This window comes from Eschrichtius robustus, chromosome 12 (assembly GCF_028021215.1).
Source record: "Eschrichtius robustus isolate mEscRob2 chromosome 12, mEscRob2.pri, whole genome shotgun sequence".
In the NCBI taxonomy this organism is placed as follows: Eukaryota; Metazoa; Chordata; class Mammalia; order Artiodactyla; family Eschrichtiidae; genus Eschrichtius; species Eschrichtius robustus.
This window is the reverse complement of record NC_090835.1, coordinates 100,266,574-100,282,499: the sequence shown is the minus strand read 5'-3', so window position 1 is coordinate 100,282,499 and position 15,926 is coordinate 100,266,574. Positions and strand designations below refer to the sequence as shown.

The window sequence follows — 15,926 nt, the reverse complement described above, 5'->3', positions numbered from 1 at the left end:
GCGAGACTTCCTAGCTTGGCTTGTTTTCTTGTTACTTAGGAGCTGTTGCTAGCATAAGGTCATACTTAGAAAATTGAACCCTCAATAAGATTAGTCAGAGACTTGGCTGCTTTCTCCCTGGCCATTTTGTCTTTAGGTTGAAAAAAGAAACAGCTCACTTTCCTAAAGTGACATCACACATCACTTTGAAATATGCTCTACAGGCCAGCCCTGAAATCTATGGGGTTTTTTGTTTTGTTTTGTTTTGTTTTTTGGAAGCTCATGAAAGTGAAACTTTTGTTTTAAAAAATGTTAAAAGATTTTTTTTTTTTACTCTAAAAAGCTTCTCTGATAACCCAGTTATTAGGAAACTGTGTGCTGAATAGAAACAGTAGCAGAGGTGAGAATTTGTCCACTTCATACCTGACTCATTTCTGCCATATGATAACCTCAGAAATGACTGGGGTGATTTACATGAGAGATTCATTGGGCACTCAGAATTCATTTCATGTCTGCTCTATTTTTGTAATCCTTTTTGTTATACTATTGAAGTGACTAAGATAAATCACTTTATTTGTGGTTGCAGCCGATGCCATTTGGAGTATCTGCCCAGTCTCTCCGCTCGCTCAGGGTAGTAGGTTCCAGATTTCAGTTTGGACAACATGATGCTTTAGTGTTCACAGCTGCCTGGACCTGGGGTGGGTGCCTGACCCAAGTTCAGAGTCAAAGTCCTTCACACACACACCGAGTCGCTCACGCAGACCCTCTCCCAGTGCAAACTTGGGCACACGGCTGCATTTCTGCCTCTGGTACCATGAGCTATATCCTTGTCCTTACGATGACCACCTCCCTTCCTTTCTCACTATCCTATTCCCCACCGAGCTGAGTTGAACTGTATTTTATTACTTGCAGCCAAAAGAGTCCTAATTTATTTAGCCATAATTTAAAAAATAAAAATATTCCCTTCTTGAGTTGAAATAAGAATTTCAACGGTAACTGCTGGGAACAGTGCGTTGGGGAACACAATGTTCTAATTAAATAACTACCCATCCTCTCTAGGCTCTTCCTCATCCCAAGAAAGCCTCAGGAACTAGTCACAACAGGCAATGCCACACCCTTGGAGGAGGTGTGGTCAGTGCAATATCTATGACAGGTGACTTGTCTGAATCCATCAGGAGTACACATGCATACACCTGTGGACCCAGCAAGAGCATTTGTGGGAATTTATGTTACAGATAATTTATTGTATGGGTGCAGAAAAGAAAAGTATATACATATAATCACACAGGTGCAAAAAAGACACAGTAGAACGTCACTTGGTAAAGCATTGTTGGGAAGAGCAAAATATCAGGAACAATCTACATTTCTATTAATATAGAATTGGTTAAATAAATTATACAAATCCACACAATTGGAGTACTATGATGCTGTAAAAAGGAATGAATAAGGTCTTTCTGTATGGAAAGATTGCTAAGTGAGAAGAGCAGAGTGCATAAATGAGAGGAACCCACAGCTCCATGAAGCGTTGTAGGAATGAGACTGGAAATTCCTTCCCTGGGGACAAAATCTCCTATTCCTCATCTTCATTATCGATGATAAAGTCTGAAGAAACAACTTCCGAGTTTACTTGGGACTGCCCAAGGTGTTGCTGACAGATAGGAAACAGGCGTCCCAGTTAAATGTGAATTCCAGGTAAACAACAAATACTTTGCATACTAAAGTGATATGCTAAAAACTATATTAAAACTTATTTGTTGTTTATCTGAAATTCAGACTTAACCGGTGGCCTGTATTTATATTTTGCTGAATCCATCAACCCAGGCCCCACGGACTAGCCTGCCCAAGTGGAAGCTCCAGCCTCCATGGCTTGAGACACAAGTGGGAAGGCCCATTGGTCTCCATCATTCCAAGGAAATGACAACCAGACACCCACTCATCTAAGGACCAACCAGATGCCCCGATGGGCGTGACAACCGCTGCTAATTTCTCTGCCACCTCCTGCCCCAGCAAATGGCCACCCTCCAGGTCCCACAGAGAAAGCACGAATACCCCCTTCACTCGGACGGGTGAAGCTCACAACCATCACATTTGATGGACTTTGTGTTTCTAATAGGAAATATGGATTTGTGCTGCTTTCCCAAATTTTCTCACCTGGCCTGCCCACTCTCATGACTTAAAAAGACAGAATGACTGTGTATTCTGTCAAGAAACCCCCTTCTAGCAACCAGACTATGGTCCAAGGCAGCCCCTTCTAGGTGCCAAGGTATCTGGCAAGCCTCGAAGGTGGTAACCCATCATCTCAGCTGCTTCATCTGAGAGGAGGAGGGTGGCTCTGATGAAACACCACTCCCACAGCAGAGACCATCTTTCCAGTTATGAGGGGGCCTGCTCAAGTCTTGACTGTGACCCCCCCATCAGAGAAGGGGAGCAAGCCTGTCCTCAGGGATGTCAGCTCGTTATCTGCCCCTCATTGGTTCAAGGCACAGATCGTGCTCATGGAACACTGCTCAGCTTTCCTCCTCCATCAAAGAGAAGAATCTCCTGCATGGGAAGACCTCTTGGAACGTACACCTTGGGTTACCCGCAGTCTACACGTGAGGCCAGCTCGGCAATTACAACACACACGATGACACAGGTCCCAGCAGCCCTCCTCCCAGGGACAGAGGAGATGTGTAAACCCCACAAGTGGTAGGCCTGTCTTCTCTGAACCTCGGTCCCCCCAGGTTCCAGCTTGGTGAGCTGACAACCTGTCTTCTGAACAGTCCATAGGATTGGAGGCTAAGCTTCCAGCTTAGCTTTCTGGAAAAGGCGGGCCCACAGAGGAACAATTAAAGACAATAGCTGTGCTAGATCAGTGCCACAGAAGAGGACTGGCTCTTTCCTGAAGCTGCAGCTCACTGAATAAAGGCCAAGCCACCAGCAGCCACAGTTCAAACAGAGAAGTGCAGCCACTGCAGTCATGATTCAGAGACACTGAACCCTGCACGAAGTGTAGGCGAATAGTCGGGTGTGTTACATCATGGAGACTGATTTCAAAGTGTGGTGAACCCAGTGGGGTTTTTAGGGCAGACACACAACTGCTTGCAAACAAGTAGCAGGTACAATGAGCAGCGTTTTGTGTTTCTCTGTAGGTTTTCTCTTTGGTCTCTCGAGGGAGCTGGAAGAAACCCAATTCTGAAACTCAAACCTGCATCGGCCATTATTTTCCCTTAAACTAGATCTGAACTTAGGAGATCTTCTGACTTTATTTGCCAAATTCTAATGGGAACTGAGCCCTCCAAATATTATTCTTATTATGTTGTGCTAATATTTTTTGCTGGAAACACATCATACCAAGATGTCTTGGACCCCTTCCTTTACCAGACTATTTGAAAGCTCAAATGAGCAGACATCCAACTTCCGGGCTGATCCAGGTTTTTCATGATCAAGCCAGGGCAGGCAAAGATTCCAGGAAAAGTCTCCTGGGAAGGCCAAGGATTTCTGAAAGTATCCGTGGACAAACAGATGCAATATTACTGGGCTAATTCCCATAACTCAGCTAAACTGATGAAAGTGCTTTGTGGATTATTGGCAGGTAGACTGACTGTGGCCTGGGCCCTGGCACCTGAGGCCTGAGCTGGGGGAAACCGCCTGCCGTTCAAATGCTCCCTGGCTGCAGAGAAGCAGGCGAAGTCAAGGGGCATCCAGTGGGGACTGGGGTTTTGGACACAGTATTGCCAGGCAGTCACCTGGCCAAGTCTGTGGGGATGTGGGAGGGGACCCAGATACTTTTAATCACTCCCAACCCTTCTCCTGTATGTCCCTCTTTCTTCTTCTCCCCTCCCCAGCAGCTCACCAGAAATCATGGCCTAACGGAGCAGGATGGAGTTCAGTGTTTCTCAGGTGAGATGCACAGACCACCTGCATCAGAATCTGTGGAGTCACTGGTTTAAAATCCGGATTCTTGGGGCCTGCTCTAGACCTACCTACTGAGTCTCTGTGGGGAGGCCTGGGAAGCTGCACTGTTCACAAACTCTCCTGGGTGATTCTTACAGGCACTAAAGTTGAGAAGCATCACTAGAAGTAAAAGGGTCTCCAATTAGCAGCCAAAACACCCAAGTTCAACTTACTACCTAGATGGTCTTGGGCAAGTTGTTTATTACTTTCCAGCCTCATTTCCCCACCTGTAAACATGGGTATGCCATTTTATGGGACTGATTTTTCTTCTCCTTGAGGATTCAATGCAATAAGACACAGGACTAGGCTGAGCTCTTGCTAGATTTTAGTACCCAGGACCCCAGGAGAGATAGAAAAGGGATGGTGAGCTAATGAAAATCTTTGTAGGCCTCAGGGTATATATATCTTACAGCAATCTTCAAAGGCTCAACTTTTTCTGGATGGACACAGAGCACGGAGGTTTAACACCAAGTGGCTTGACTACCCACTAAAGCCTTACTAACATAGGCAGGAGTGGAGGATATGGTGCCACAAGGAAGAAAATGTGACAAAGAGATGCTTTCAGACAAGCAGACACAGGCTAATATAAAAGTGGAATAATACACCTAGCTAAGAGCATAGGGTAAAAACCCCACATGCCCTCAGTCACTGATTCTTACCAAGGGCAATGGCGTCCCCAGGGAACAGGGGGCCAAGTCTGGAGACGTTTTTGATCGTCATAACCGGGGGGCGCTGTGGCATCTAGCGGGCGGAGGCCAGGGGTGGCGCCACACATCCTCCAGTGCAGAGGCCAGCCTCCCATTATGGAGAATTCACTGGCTCAAAATGTCAACAGAGCCGAGGCTGAGACACCTTGCTCTAAGCTAACGCAGAAGACTGAGTCATGGGTGATGGCAGGAGGCCTCCAGGTGGCTAAACACCTCCCAAGTCACAGGGTTCTGCTGCTGGATTGCAAAGTCTCACAGATGGACCGTGCGACCCGGGGTCCTGCAAGCTGGAGGATCACCACTAACCTCTTTCCGTATCACGTGTTCAGCGTAGCCAGTTTCCTGCTTGTTTCCACTATGAAACAATCGGGGAAAGCGTTCCTAGAGCTTTGGCAAAGCAGAAGTGTTCTTCTCTGCAGGGGAGGAAGGAGGCCGTCTCACTCCTAGCAATTGCTTCTATTTTTACCAAGAGGGTAGAACAAGAAGAAGGAACCGGGGAGCCCGGCCGTCCAACGGGGTTTGCCCCTCTAAGGAGCCACGCCCAGGCTCGCAGAGCGGAGCTCACAGGCTTAGATGGGTGCCGGGGAGGGCACCAGGTTTGGGACCAGGTCCAAATGGCGGTTCTGTTATGACAATCCTTTGCCAGCACCTTGCTTCCATGATCCTCGGCTGCCTTTCGTGGATCTTCCCCGGTTCTTTCAGGTTAGTGCTCGTTAACCAGCTCCCTGGCTTTTCTCCCTCTGCTTGGTCCCCTGTCTCTTGCTGTCGCCTCTTTCCTGGCACGGCTTGTGTTCTGGGGCTATAGCTCCAGAAACAAATCTCTTTGTGTGCCCCAGACTCCTTCTGCACAAACTCCCCGTGGGCAGGGCTGGCCCACCGGTTTGGTTTCTTTCTCAGGACTCCGTCCACATCCCCTGGGATCCCTTGACCATTTTCACACATGTGGCCTTCCTGCCTGCAGGGCCAGCGTCATGGGGGTGTGTGACCCGTGTGGTCACCGGGACTTCATGTTCAGAAGGACCCTACGCTGAGTTTGATGCTCTACTGTCATTTTGAAATTCTTAAATGTTTTTCCTTTGAACTTGCATTTTGTAAGTGAATTCTGATGGGGCAACAGAGCATGCACACGAACAGAGGAGATACACACAGTCCGTGTGTCTGTCCCTTCTTGCTGCCCCACTCTCACAGACGCTCCCATGAGCACCGAATTCCAGTGGACCCTCAATGTGTGGGAGTTCACAGAGACTCAAGGTGAGTACAAGGAAAGTGTGTTTTGTCTCCAACTGAGTTAGCTGGGGAGCGGGAGGGATGCTGACAGCCCCAAGAGGCCACACTTGCCATCTGAACCAAGACTTGCTTCTAACCCAGAAAGAAGGCAGTGGTTTCTAAGAAACATGGATGAGCAAAGAGCCCTCTCATGTTCTTTCTTCCTCACACTACTTTCCTGCACTAGCGAACGACCTGACTGATGCTAAAAATGATGACAGAGAAGGAAAGGGAAAGGTCAGGCCACCCATAGTCCCTTTCCTTTCAGTCCTTCTTTACCCATCAGTAAGCTGAAGGTAGAGACTGTTACTAAAACGTGCATGCATCAAGAAATGAAATAAAAGCAGATGAGTTGGTTTTGCGCAGCTTTTCCACTGTTACGGTAAGAATGAAATATGCAAACTGTGTCATTTTGGTGATTAGCATACTCGTTAAATGCTCTTATATTTGCATGTAAAACAGGCATCGCACAATATTGAAATGAAAGGGGTAAAATTTATGCTAATGATTTAAAATTTAAATTTTCCTTCACTTAGAGTGGCATTCAATAGTGGCATTTAAAAAAAACAACAACAACAAAAGAAACGATGACAAGCCAAGAGAGAGACTCTGGAAGAAAGGAAAAAGCTTTTATTTTAGTACCTTTTATTTGGCACCTTTTCCCTGCTTTTTAAAAAAGGGCTCCCACATTTTCATTTTGCACCGGGTCCTGCCTGTATGGTCTTCTTCCTACAGCCACAGTGGATTGTTGTGAGGCTGTAGGAATCTATTAGCCTGTGTGCACAGGCAGTGCCCAGGAAGTGAAGTCCCCTGGGAGCAGCACTGAACCAATGACCGATGGAATGGGAGGTATAAAAACCCCAGCTCCTGTGTTGTCCCTTCAAGACAGCCTTGTCACGTGGCCTGGACCAGCTCCAAGCTCCCCTGTGGGTTTGATCCAAGTCACCTTCTATCCAACTTCGCTCTTGGCAGTGTGCCTTTCCTTTCCTGCTCTTGGCAGTGTGCCTTTCCATGGTCCCACTTCCTCACTCCTTACCAGTTTTTCCGGGGGAGAGTTCTGAAACGACCACTTTCATTTGACCTGAAACGCCATGTCCATATCTCTGGAAATCTGGGCCCCCGCCAGCTGAAGCATTCAAGGGTCTGTGGACGAACTCACCTGTCCTCCTCAGTTCTGTGATCTGTCTCTGCCAGGGCCACTTTTTGTGAGGTGTCAATGGTAGATGGCAGGAAGCCCAACGCCATGGACATTCCCAAAGGAGTCTTCTAGAAACGTTGAGTTTGAAGGTTTACAGTGAAACGTTTTATTCAAACATCTTTCCATGCAGGTCAGAGGGAATTTGGAGAGTACTTTGGAGAGCGGGCTCCATCATGGGTCACTCTACTGCAGGCAATGTTCTGGGCAGGTTTGGGCCAAGACCCCAGTGAGAGAAGAGCGGACGGCTCCGACCTCAGGGAAATGTGCTCTATTTACCTAACAAGCCTCCTGACGTCACAGTGTCCCCAGCTCTGCTTGCTTTGCTGGGGGAAAAGAGAAAAAAATGTACAAACAGAAGGCTTTGTTTTACCTGTTTAAATGAGTCATAATCTATTCTGTAAAAAATTGGTCTGGAACCAAAACAAAAGTCGTATCATCTTTTGCCACTCATCCAGGTACATGGTTATTTTTCCTGAACAATCCTGGAAAGCCCTTTCACCTTCTCTGCCCGGAGAATTTTTATCCATGCTTCAAAACTCAACACAATGTCAACAGGCTCTCTTTCCCATTGCCACCTCAGAGCCCCACGTAAGTATTTGCATGTATGGTTGCCATGCCCCCTTAGAATGTAAGGACTTCAAGTCAGAATCTTTATCTTATTCTTTTTTAAAAAATTTATTTATTTTTAAATAAACAAATTAATTAATTAATTTATTGGCTGCGTTGGGTCTTCATTGCTGTGAGCAGGCTGTCTCTAGTTGCGGCGAGAGGGGGCTACACTCTGCTGCAGTGCGTGGGCTTCTCATTGCGGTGGCTTCTCTTGCTGCGGATCATGGGCTCTAGGCATGCGGGCTCTAGAGCACAGGCTCAGTAGTTGTGGTGCACAGGCTTAGTTGCTCCGCAGCACGTGGGATCCTCCCGGACCAGGGCTCGAACCCGTGTCCCCTGCATTGGCAGGCAGAACCTTAACCACGGCGCCACCAGGGAAGCCCCATATCTTATTCATTTTTGAAGCCTCACAACCTGGCGCAACACTTGTTATATTACTGATCTCAGAAGCATTTGATTAAATAACCATAATGGCAGCTATATGAACCAGGCCCTACACTGAGCACTTCACATGCATTATTGTCTTCCCTCTTCACAGCAACATGATTAGGATCTATAAGGTGGGCATTAGTATCCTTGTTTTACCGTTGGGGGAACTGAGGCCAAGGAAGTTTAAGTAAGATCTTGCCTAAGATCACACAGCCTCCCTAGCCATAGGACAGAGTCAAATAGCACCAGAGCCTGTGTTGTTCACCACGGAATAAATGAAGTTGGTGAATAGATATTTCCAAGGTGGTCAGGAAGAGAGCTCATTAGAAGGCAGACTTGTCTGTACAACGGCCTCTTAATTAAACAGAACAGCACAACCTTCCGAGACTGAACCAGGAAGAAATAGAAAATATAAACAGACCAATCACAAGCGTTGAAATTGAGACTGTGATTAAAAATCTTCCAACAAACAAAAGCCCAGGACCAGATGGCTTCACAGGAGAATTCTATCAAACATTTAGAGAAGAGCTAACACCCATCCTTCTTAAACTCTTCCAAAATATAGCAGAGGGAGGGAACACTCCCAAACTCATTCTACGAGGCCACCATCACCCTGATACCAAAACCAGACAAAGATGTCTCAAAGAAAGAAAACTACAGACCAGTATCACTGATGAACATAGATGCAAAAATCCTCAACAAAATACTAGCAAACAGAATCCAACAGCACATTAAAAGGATCATACACCACGATCAAGTGGGGTTTATCCCAGGAATGTAAGGATTTTTCCATATATGCAAATCAATCAATGTGATAAACCATATTAACAAATTGAAGGAGAAAAACCATATGATCATCTCAATAGATGCAGAAAAAGCTTTTGACAAAATTCAACACCCATTTATGATTAAAAACCCTCCAGACAGTAGGCACAGAGGGAACTTAACTCAACATAATAAAGGCCATATATGACAAACCCACAGCCAACATCGTTCTCAATGGTGAAAAACTGAAACCATTTCCTCTAAGATCAGGAATAAGACAAGGTTGTCCACTCCCACCACTATTATTCAACATAGTTTTGGAAGTTTTAGCCACAGCAATCAGAGAAGACAAAGAAATAAAAGGAATCCAAATCGGAAAAGAAGAAGTAAAACTGTCACTGTTTGCAGATGACATGATACTATATGTAGAGAATCCTAAAGATGCTACCAGAAAACTACTAGAGCTAATCAATGAATTTGGTAAAGTAGCAGGATACAAAATTAATGCACAGAAGTCTCTTGCATTCCTATACACTAATGATGGAAAATCTGAAAGAGAAATTAAGGAAACAATCCCATTTACCATTGCAACAAAAAGAATAAAATACCTAGGAATAAACCTACCTAAGGAGACAAAAGACCTGTATGCAGAAAACTATAAGACACTGATGAAAGAAATTAAAGATGATACAAACAGATTGAGAGATATACCATGTTCTTGGATTGGAAGAATCAACACTGTGAAAATGACCATACTACCCAAAGCAATCTACAGATTCAGTGCAACCCCTATCAAACTACCAGTGGCATTTTTCACAGAACTAGAACAAAAATTTTCACAATTTTTATGGAAACACAAAAGACCCCTAACAGACAAAGCAATCTTGAGAAAGAAAAACGGAGCTGGAGGAATCAGGCTTCCTGATTTTGGACTATACTACAAAGCTGCAGTAATCAAGACAGTATGGTACTGGCACAAAAACAGAAATATAGATCAATGGAACAGGATAGAAAGCCCAGAGATAAACCCACACACATATGGTCACCTTATCTTTGATAAAGGAGGCAAGAATATACAATGGGGAAAAGACAGACTCTTCAATAAGTGGTGCTGGGAAAACTGGACAGCTACATGTAAAAGAATGAAATTAGAACACTTCCTAACACCATACAGAAAAATAAACTCAAAATGGATTAAAGACCTAAATGTAAGGCCAGATACTATAAAACTCTTAGAGGAAAACATAGGCAGACACTCTATGACATAAATCACAGCAAGATCCTTTTTGACCCACCTCCTAGAGAAATGGAAATAAAAACAAAAATAAACAAATGAGACCTAATGAAACTTCAAAGCTTTTGCACAGCAAAGGAAACCATAAACAAGACGAAAAGACAACCCTCAGAATGGGAGGAAATATTTGCAAACGAATCAACGGACAAAGGATTAATCTCCAAAATATATAAACAGCTCATTCAGCTCAATATTAAAGAAACAAACACCCCAATCCAAAAATGGGCAGAAGACCTAAATAGACATTTCTCCAAAGAAGACATACAGACGGCCACGAAGCACATGAAAAGCTGCTCAACATCACTAATTATTAGAGAAATGCAAATCAAAACTACAATGAGGTACCACCTCACACCAGTTAGAATGGGCATCATCAGAAAATCTACAAACAATAAATGCTGGAGAGGGTGTGGAGAAAAGGGAACCCTCTTGCACTGTTGGTGGGAATGTAAATTGATACAGCCACTATGGAGAACAGTATGGAGGTTCCTTAAAAACCTGAAAATAGAAATACCATATGACCCAGCAATCCCACTACTGGGCATATACCCTGAGAAAACCATAATTCAAAAAGAGTCATGTATCACAATGTTCATTGCAGCTCTATTTACAACAGCTAGGACATGGAAGCAACCTAAGTGTCCATCAACAGATGAATGCATAAAAAAGATGTGGCACATATATACAATGGAATATTACTCAGCCATAAAAAGAAACGAAATTGAGTTATTTATAGTGAGGTGGATGGACCTAGAGTCTGTCATACAGAATGAAGTAAGTCAGAAAGAGAAAAAATAAATACCATATGCTAACACATATACATGGAATCTAAAAAAAAAAATGGTTCTGAAGGACTTAGGGGCAGGACAGGACTAAAGACGCAGACGTAGAGAATGGACTTGAGGACACAGGGAGGGGGAAGGGGAAGCCGGGACCAAGTGAGAGAGTGGCATGGACTTATATGCACTACCAAATGTAAAATAGATAGCTAGTGGGAAGCAGCTGCATAGCACAGGGAGATCAGCTCTGTGCCTTGTGACCACCTAGAGGGGTGGGATAGGGAGGGGGGGAGGGAGACGCAAGAGGGAGGAGATATGGGGATATATGTATATGTATAGCTGATTCACTTTGTTATAAAGCAGAAACTAACACACCATTGGAAAGCAATTGTACTCAAATAAAGGTGTTAAAAAAAATCAGAATAGCAAAATTCCTTACGTTAAAAAGAAGCCATTTTACTCTCCCAACTCTATATGGAACCAATTTTCATTTTAACCAGTTTCTCCCAAGTCCACTGAGCGTTGGTATCAGAAGGTCTCGTTACACAGGTATTTAGTTCTGTTGCAAATTAACAGCAATAAAGAAACCAAGCACAGCCACAGAACCAGCCTCCTCCCAGCTCATGATTATAGCTTGCTGGGGGACTCTACCAAAATTGCATTGTGTGTTTACGACACAAAGAAATTCTTGAGGGTGGTACTGATATACCCATTAACGACACTGGTATTTTTCACCCCATGGGACAGACAAGGAAAAGGGATTTTATTTTGTTACGAGAAGCACTTTCTTGCTTATAGTTAACTTTTATTGTTCACAAAGGATTTCAAAGTATTACCAAAGAATATGAACACCATACTTGAATCATCTGGGCATACTGGACTTTCATAGCCTAATGGGTGGTGTTTCACACTGCATTTCTTTTCAATTCATCTTGGATTCATTAAAAATAAAATCACAGATGTTCACCAGATTCCTCGTCCCCCACCCACCTCCAGCCTTGGGCACTGAGGATGTGGGGCACTTGGGTGGCTTTCTAAGGCTTGGTCAAGGCTGAGGACTTGCCTGCGGCCCAAGTGATCCTGTTTCTGGGGTGTCTTGCTTCCTCGTCCACTTAGGAACCAACGGCCGCATAGTTCAGGCAATCTGGACTTGGAGTTGTCATTTATAGCCACCCAAACTTTGAGGATGACGAAGTTATGAAAACATGAGAAATGGACTCAACTAGGAGGAAAAGTTTTGAGAACCACAAAAAAAGAGAAAGAGGAAGGGTTGTATAGTGGGAAAAGTGATGAATTGATGGTTAGAGAGACTTAGGTTTTAGGTAGGGTGATCATAAAATTTATTATCCAAATTGCGACTCCTGTGAGGTTGAGAGAGATTAGTGCTGATAATTCTGCTGGGACAGCAGGCACTAGTGGGGACTGTCCTGGTATGGCATGGTCACCGTAGTTCCAGGACACTAACTAGCTGTCTAAGCTTTAGCAAGTCACTTAGCATCTCTGAGCCTCAACTTCTTTTCACGAAAGAGACAACCTACAATCTTCCCAGCCTTTTTCCATGAAGGACCTCCTCTTCAACTTCAATCTCCATGTTTTCCTCATGTTTCCTCCCAACTTAAGGCCTCTTGCTCCACACCTAGGGGAGTTCTCCTAGAGTGTATTTACAACCTTAGGAGATCAACAGGGAGCAGGCATGGAATAACTGAGCAGCTGGTCATTCTCTTCTCCTGTCTCCCCCACCCCTACCCCATACTATCTCACTCTAGGGGAAGAAATGCAATGGTCAAAACCCCTCTGCAGATCGGGCAAAGCGGGTCTCAGATCTGAGGTCTGCAGAATCAGCTGGCGAAATAAATAAAGGATACGTTGGCTACCTAAATGCTCCATGGGTAGTGCAAACATTCTAGATTCTACAGCAGCACACTTGCAACGTGCTCAGTGGGGCAGTGCTGCCCACCAAGTGCTATTGGGAAATGAGCGCTAGGGGATGGTTGGTTGTGACAATGACGGAAGGTAGACACCACTAGCATTTTGTGCCCAGAAGTTGGGGGTGCTAAATGCCCTGCGATAAGCCAGAGACACTCGCATAGCGAAGAGTCATCCCACCCCAAATGTTAAAAGCATCCCCACCGAGAAACACTGAATAAAAGAATGGGCTTTTAAGTCTTACCTGTAAAGAATAACTTAGACCCTCTTAAGAGGGCTCAGATCACACTGGACGGCTTGCTATGGTGCCGGAGCATTGGGCAGAACTTCCAGAGGGAGCCACTTGGTTCTGACAGGCCCTGAATAAAAGGAAGGAGCAGAGGTGACACCGAAGGCACCGTGTAACTCATCCCCACCCTAGTCTGAAGTACACAAAGTATTTTGTGGGGCGGTTTCTTTCTTCTCTCAATGTTTACAGAATTGTTGAATCATTGTTTTCATTTGCTTATGAGATGATTGACATCGTCCCTGAAAACAGAAAAACAACTTGAGCTAAATCTAAAATGCATGTATGCAGGCAACAGGGCGGTCCCTGGTCTCTGCTTTGCCTTCTGTGGTAAACTTGGACTTCTCCTGAGTTTGGTTTCATTCATTGCAGCTAGAAGTGTGTGGCGAATAAACTTTTCACCAGTCTTCCCATGGAATGGTTGACTCAGCTTTGCCGTGAGTTAGTGGCCCCAGGGGGAAAAGGCCAGGGCTCCCTCTCCATAAGATGCCTCCTGAAAGGGAAGAAGTCATTGACGACCCACAAAGGAGGCTGTGGCCATAAATATTTCAGAATTTGGCTTCCTTAACATCTTAAATAATGGAAAACATTTGCTTGTTTAAGACTTTTAAGTCCTCCGGTCTTTGGATTCAATCTCCAATGGCGAGGTACAAGCATGACGTCATGGTCAGGAGGAATGCACAGCACATAAAGCCTCGCCTGGGTCAGAGGAAAGCGCTAAGCTCTTGAGAGGGCCCTCAGACAAATATACAAATGTGGCCTAGCACACGTCAAAGACCTGTGCAACGGCAAACTTCTTCATGACTTTGGTCCTGGGAAGAGAGACCCGGCCTGGGATTAGAATTTACAGCTGACAAGCTGCTGATGAGGCAGTTATGGCCATTTAGTGCACAAATGGCCACTTTGGGAACAGGGGGCTTAGCACACCAGGCTGGAAATCTCAGAGTGAAGTGGAGGCAACCCCATTCACCCATGCTGGGATAAGTTTACTCACCCCACAATCTGCCCCCTGGGCCTTTTCTCTACCTTCCTTTGATTTACAGCCCTCCCTGCAGTTCTGTAGAGCTTTGACATACATGACAATTTAGCATCAAGGGAATTCTCAAGACCAGGGGAAGAATATCTTTCTGGGCTATAAATGTCACTCTGAAATTCTTCTCATCTGTAATGTTTCAAGAGCATGTGAAATGTGCATGGCTTGCCCCCTGCAGTGTCCCTGTCCTCTAAGCGCTCACAACCCCCTGAGCCTATCTTGCTCACAAGTGTGCTTACACATGTCCTCTATGACCCCCAAAGTGTCAGCCAGCTTTACTGCAGTGGTTCTCAACTGGGAGCAGTTTTGTCCTGTGGGGGACGTTTGGTAATGTCTAGAGACATTTTTTCTTTTTTGGGCCGCACTACGCGGCACGTGGGATCTTAGTTCTGCAACCAGAGATCGAGCCCGTGCCCCCTGCAATGGAAGCGTGGAGTCTTAACCACTGGACCGCCAGGGAGGTCCCTAGAGACATTTCTGAACCACTGGACCGCCAGGGAGGTCCCTAGAGACATTTCTGATGATCACAGCTGGATGGGAAGTGTTACCAGCATGTAGGGGATGGATGCCAGATATGCTTCCAAACATCCTACAATGCACAAGACAATCCCCCACAACAAAGAAGGATGCAGTCCAAAACGTCAGTAGTGCCCACACTGAGAAACCCTGCGCTGGGGTAATGGTGGACCACCTCTGCATAGACCAAGAAAGTAATTATCTGAACTTGCACTGTGATGGAACTTTCTGTGATAATGGAAATGTTTAGTATCTATGCTGGCCAGTACATTAGCTGGGAGACACATGAGGCTCTTCAGCACTTGAAATGTGGTCAGTGTGACTAAGGAACCAAATTTTTTATTTTATTTACTTTTAATTAATTGTTAATCATCCCATTCAGCTAGTGACTACTGTTTTGGACAATGCAGGTCCATATAATGGGAGCTTAGAAGCAGTGGAATAGCCTGCCCTGGCGGGTTATCTACTCCACCAGCTTATAATTAGAATTCCACAGCTAGACACTCCTTCTTTAGCTAAGACTTTGACCCCTATTGGTATATTACCCTGGGAGGGAGAGGACCTTTAATTTATCAAGAACCGATGCTAATTTAATATGACTAATGGATCTGAAAAATGTTTGGGGGGCCCTGAAGTGAAGGAGAGGCCACCATGAGATGGGGGGCTTGGGGGCGGCATCTAGAGGAAAGCTGAGGGGGTGGTGACATGTGCTAGAGGTAGCAAAGGCCACCTGTGCCTACTTTCATCACATAAGCTCTGCTGAGAACAGAAGCCAAATACAGTCGTCCCTTAGTATCCGCTGGGCGTGGGTTCTAGGATCCTCCACGAATACTGAAATCCACAGATGATCAAGTGCCTTATGTAAAATAGTGTAATAGGGTTGGTCTGTGGAACCGGAGGAAGAGGATGCCAGGGAAACTGGAACAGGGTTGGCGGGGAGGGGGGGAACCCGCGGAAGAGAAACCGGAAGCAGAACCCATGGAAGCAGAACCACTGTACTCACAATTCCCACTCAGATATATGTTCTGTGAAGACTAGAGCCAAAGGGAGTCAGAAGAGACCAAGTGTGTCACAAAGGCGAACCTGTTTCCAGGTCCTTCTCCGCCTGCCTTTGGCTTTTAGACCAAGTCTCCAACCACTAAGATATTATGGGGCTCCCTCCCTTATGTAGCCCAAATAAAAGCAGTAATAAACCACAAAACA

General features: G+C 45.2%; 1 long non-coding RNA gene across 3 annotated transcripts in view; it reads right to left on the bottom strand.

Annotated features, from left to right (window-relative positions):
- The window catches only part of LOC137773658 (uncharacterized), a 180,440-nt gene that overhangs the window by 10,631 nt on the left and 153,883 nt on the right, over positions 1-15,926 (bottom strand). Inside the window, exons 6-7 of one of the 3 annotated variants that reach the window (XR_011075712.1) lie at positions 13,133-13,247; positions 7,032-7,409 (exon numbers count right to left, since the gene is read on the bottom strand). This is a non-coding gene — a long non-coding RNA (uncharacterized lncRNA). Of the gene's footprint in view, positions 1-7,031; positions 7,410-7,887; positions 8,032-13,132; positions 13,248-15,926 lie in introns of those variants that run through there. The other 2 variants (XR_011075714.1, XR_011075713.1) reach the window with 2 other exon arrangements.